The 4,826-nt window shown below is 41.6% G+C and overlaps 1 long non-coding RNA gene across 1 annotated transcript in view; it reads right to left on the reverse strand.

The window, feature by feature from the left end:
• Window positions 1-1,347: 1,347 nt before the first annotated feature.
• LOC122549174 overlaps window positions 1,348-4,826 on the reverse strand; it is a 228,321-nt gene continuing 224,842 nt past the window's right edge. Inside the window, exon 6 of the long non-coding RNA XR_006311453.1 lies at window positions 1,348-1,765. This is a non-coding gene — a long non-coding RNA (uncharacterized LOC122549174). The remainder of the gene's footprint in view (window positions 1,766-4,826) is intronic.

A 4,826-nucleotide genomic window follows, 5' to 3' on the forward strand; every position in this document is an offset into this window, starting at 1 on the left:
TTTGCTGATGCTGAACAACTGTGCTGCCAAGACATAAGCGTTGTATTAAAAACATAGCTGTTTCATGTATGTTTTCAATGACTTTTCCTCTTTGTCATTTATCTCGCTCAAGTTTTACAATGGCGTTGGTAAAGTCTTTTTGCAACTAGTAAACTATTGCTGGTGGGTCAGTTTCTGCTGAAGTTGGTGGTGATTACTGAGATTGATAGTCTGGTAATAAGATTGCTGTACCTAACATCGGACTGTAGCTGAAGACCACCTCCAAGGATGGTAAGGCTCTACCTAAGTTAGTTGATTGTCACTGAGGTTGGTAGAGTTACACTGAAAGTTAGTCGAACCGCATTGAATTTAGTAAGTTACAGTAAAAGTTTGCCGACTGTCACTGAGGTCAGTAAGTTTCACTGAAAGTTAGTCAGTTGTCATTGAGGTTAGTAAGTTACACTCAAAGTTAATGAATTGTCACTGAAGTTAGTAAGTTACACTGAAAGTTAATTGAATGCCACTGAGGTTGGTAAGTTTCACTGAAAGTTAGTCATTGAGGTTGTCATTGAGGTTAATAGGTTACACTGAAAGTTAATTGACTATCAATGAGATTAGAGCTGAAAATGTGTTGCTGGAAAAGCTTTTCCAGCAACACATTTTCAGCTCTGATCTCCAGCATCTGCAGACCTCACCTTCTTATCAATGAGATTAGTAAATTTCACTGAAAGTTAGCTGATTGTCATTGAGGTTAATAAGCTACACTGAAAGTGTACTGTCAGTGGGATTTATAAACTGTCAATGACTGACGGAGTTATACTAAAGTCCATAGGATGTTTTGTGGCACGGAGGGCAGCATTCTGTTTCTGAATCAGAAGTTCCATGTACAGGTCCCAATTCAGGACTTGATGGCCAACGAAGGTGTGTACAAAACATGGTTGTATATCAACCTGCAAGTCCCTCTCACACATCTCTGTGGCAGAAAGTAAGAACTGGTCAAACACATGATGGAAAGAAAGGTGGTCCCTCTGCTATCACTTTGCATTTCACAACATGCGATCTGCCAAAAACATTCTAATGTTATATCAATTCATCATTGTCTCAGTAGATTGAAAACACAAGTTGCAAAATTCTATGTTGTTGATTTTCTGAAGACCTATGTTTACAGAAATAAACAGTACTCAGAGATGATTGTATTTCTTCCTAAATAAGAACATGTTTACGCATTGTATAAAGCACAGTTAGGTTGTTATTTATTGTAGTGATTGTAACAAGGTCAACCAGGTGGATGCCACATAATATGAGTTCTCTGACTGGGGCTGTTAATCGGGTCCAATCAGGGAGACCTGGCTGACAGATATAAACAGGAATGTCAGACATTCTGTTCACTCCGAGAGCTGGCTTTAAGGGAGCTGGATCAGTGTCAAGGACTCTCTACATGTCAGGTCGGACACTCATTCACAGGGAAGATGGAAAGGTAATTTATGGCTAAGAGAACCAGGCTTTATTTCAGATGACCTAGAGCAGCGGATGAAGAACAGCAAAAGTTTTGCAATTGCTTTGTCTCTTCCATCTTCCTGAGCAGTTTGCTGTGCAGAATAGATGGGGAAAGGATATAGAACAATACAGTTTCAAAACGATCCCAGCTAGGTTGGAAAACTGTGGACCTTGCATTTTCATCGAGATGAAGATTGTGAAACTGCAGCAGCAGTAGCTTTCCGATGTGATAGTAGCATTCCACAAGTCTTCTCTTTAGATCAAGTGCATCAATACAGACAGGAATAACCTTAAAAAAAAAGAGACATTTACTACAAGCAGTGATGTACATTGTAGAAAGTCTGGAAATGTACTTTACCATTTTGTGGCTCTGTTTCTAAGCATTACCAAGCATTGGCATTTGGGCTTTTAGCAGCAAGTTAAAAAGATTTGTACTGACAGAACATAAGGTAAACCATACTGAGGAATGAATGATGCTGAAACTGGCCTGATTTCTCCCATTTCCAAAGCTATCAGAATGCACTGCCCATAACCAAATCAGGCAGTCTTATTGCACTCAATCCAGACTGAAGCTGCAATGCAGTGCCTGAGGGAGTGCAGCACTGCCAGATGCACAGTCTTTCGCATGAGATGTTCATCTGCCCTCTCAGGTTAGTTGATTGTCACTGCGGTTGGTAGAGTTACACTGAAAGTTAGTCGAATTGCATTGAGTTTAGTAAGTTACAGTAAAAGTTTGCTGACTGTCACTGAAGTTAGTAAGTTACACTGAAAGTTAGTTGTTCATGTGATGTGTGTGTCATAGGTTGTAAAATGCTGGCCTGGGTGATCTTTAATTGTCCTGGAGAATCTTAGAATTATAGAATCTCTCCAGTGCATATAGAGGCCATTTGGCCTATTGAGTTGGCACTGACTCACCAAAGACCATCTGACCCAGAGCTACCCTAAACCCACATTAACCATGGTTAATGCACATCCATGGACACTATGGACAATTTAGCATGACCAATCCACCTAATCTGCATATCTTTGGACTGTGGGAGGAAACTGAAGCAGCTGTCCAAGGTCATCTGAGAAAAATTGCAAGTAATTGCTTTGCGCAATCTCAAGGCAACAAAACCAACTGCACAGTTACACTCCAGGCTGGCTGGCAAGGTCCTTTACTCCAGGCCAAAGATCAGGCCTATGAATTCAATTTAGGAAAGAAAAAGTGCTATTCCACTCTGCTGGAGTGTTGAGTCTCCTGTGGTGCCTGTGAAACCCCATCTCAGTCTGGCTTCCCATGCTGCAGTTCCAGATTAGAAGTTTCCTGCAAAGACGCAGGGCGAGCGAGCATACTCTGCACAGTCCCACAAATGTGGAGACAAACCTGGCTCCCTGGTGCTGTGAGGCTGTAGTGCTAATCACTATATCACCACAGCGAGAGGTGATGGTGAGCTGCCTCCTTGAACTCTTGCTGTCCTTGGGCTTTAGAAATTGCCACAATACTGTTAGGGGACAAGGTCCAGGATTTTGACACAGCAACACTGAAGGAACGGTGATATAAGTCAGGATGGTGAGTGGCTTGGAGCAGAACCTGTAGGTGTGGTGTTCCAATGTATTTGCTGCCCATGTCCTTCTAAATGAATACAAAAGACCCGTTGACACTTGATGAATAGCAATGGAGGTCCTCCCCAGTGTCTGAGCCAAAATTTAATTGCTCAACCAATTTAATGAAAACAATTCTTTGGTTATTATTACAATGATGTTCGTGAGAGCTTGCTGAGTGCAGGTTGGGTGCTGCCAATCTCACATTATAATCTCACATCAATCACACTTTAAAAGTAGTTAATGGGCTGGAAAACACTTTTTGAAGCTTTAAGATCATGAAAGATGCTGTGTAAATGTCTTTGTCATCAATTAGCCCTACACTTCGATGCAGCACTTTGAAAATTACAGATGCAAATTCATGGGACCAGTAGAATAAATGATGATACACTCTTTTAATTGGTGCATATACTTTGATTTGGTCATTTCAGTCACTCAGGATTGAATCATATGCATTTAACACAATTGTAAATGATATGTGATAAACAAGATAGAAATGGCTGAATGTAATTACATGGATATAAAAGCAACTTTAAAATTATTAATGTAATTCAATAAGAAACTCATTTAAACAATCATAGGAGTACATAATTCCCCTACATTTATATATCATCTAGAGAATAAATAAACTATTCGATCGAAACTACATTCTATAAAAAGCATGTCATCAGATCTCCATTTGCAGTACACAATATCCAAGGTCATCTGAGAAAAATTGCAAGTAATTGCTTTGCGCAACCTCAAGGCAACAAAACCAACTGCGCAGTTACACTCCAGGCTGGCTGGCAAGGTCCTTTACTCCAGGCCAAAGATCAGGCCTATGAATTCAATTTAGCAAAGAAAAAGTGCTATTCCACTCTGCTGGAGTGTTGAGTCTCCTGTGGTGCCTGTGAAACCCCATCTCAGTCTGGCTTCCCATGCTGCAGTTCCAGATTAGAAGTTTCCGTAGGAAAACAGCTGAGTGTTTAAGCCCCTGAATGAGAATGTAAATTGGAAAAGCAATGGCCACTCCTGTCTGCTCTGCCATTCGATACGGTTGTGGTCAATCTCCTGCCTCAGCTCTTTGTTCCCAGCTCTCTCAACTTAATGTCCAAAAATCTGTTGGTCTCTGTCATAGAGTTATAGTCAGAGATGTACAGAATGGATCCTTCAGTCCAACTCATCCATGCTGACCAGATATCCCAACCTAATATAGTCCCACCTGCCAGCACCTGGCCCACATCCCTCCAAACCCTTCCTATTCATATACCCATCCAGATGTCTTTTAAATGTTGCAATTCTACGACACTCCACCACTTCCTCTGGCAGCTCACTCCATGCATGTACCACCACCTGTGTGGAAAAAGTTACCCCTTAGGTCCCTTTCATAACTTTCCCCTCTCACCCTAAACCTCTGCCCTCTAGTTCTGGACTCCCCCACCCCAGCGAAAATACTTTGTCTATTTATCTTATCCAAGCCCCTCATAATTTTGTAAACCTCTATAAGGTCACCCCTCAGCGGCTGACGCTCCAGAGAAAACAGCCCCAGCGTGTTCAGCCACTCCCTATAGCTCAGATCCTCCAACCCTGGCAACATCCTTGTAAATCATTTCTGAATCCTTTCAAGACCAGAATTGCATGCAATATTCCAACAGTGGCCTAACCAACGTCCTCTACAGCCACAACATGACCTCCCAACTCCTGTACTCAATACTCTGACCAATAAAGGAAAACATACCAAACGCCTTCTTCACTATCCTATCTACCTGCGACACCACTTTCAAGGA

This window comes from Chiloscyllium plagiosum, chromosome 4 (assembly GCF_004010195.1).
Source record: "Chiloscyllium plagiosum isolate BGI_BamShark_2017 chromosome 4, ASM401019v2, whole genome shotgun sequence".
In the NCBI taxonomy this organism is placed as follows: Eukaryota; Metazoa; Chordata; class Chondrichthyes; order Orectolobiformes; family Hemiscylliidae; genus Chiloscyllium; species Chiloscyllium plagiosum.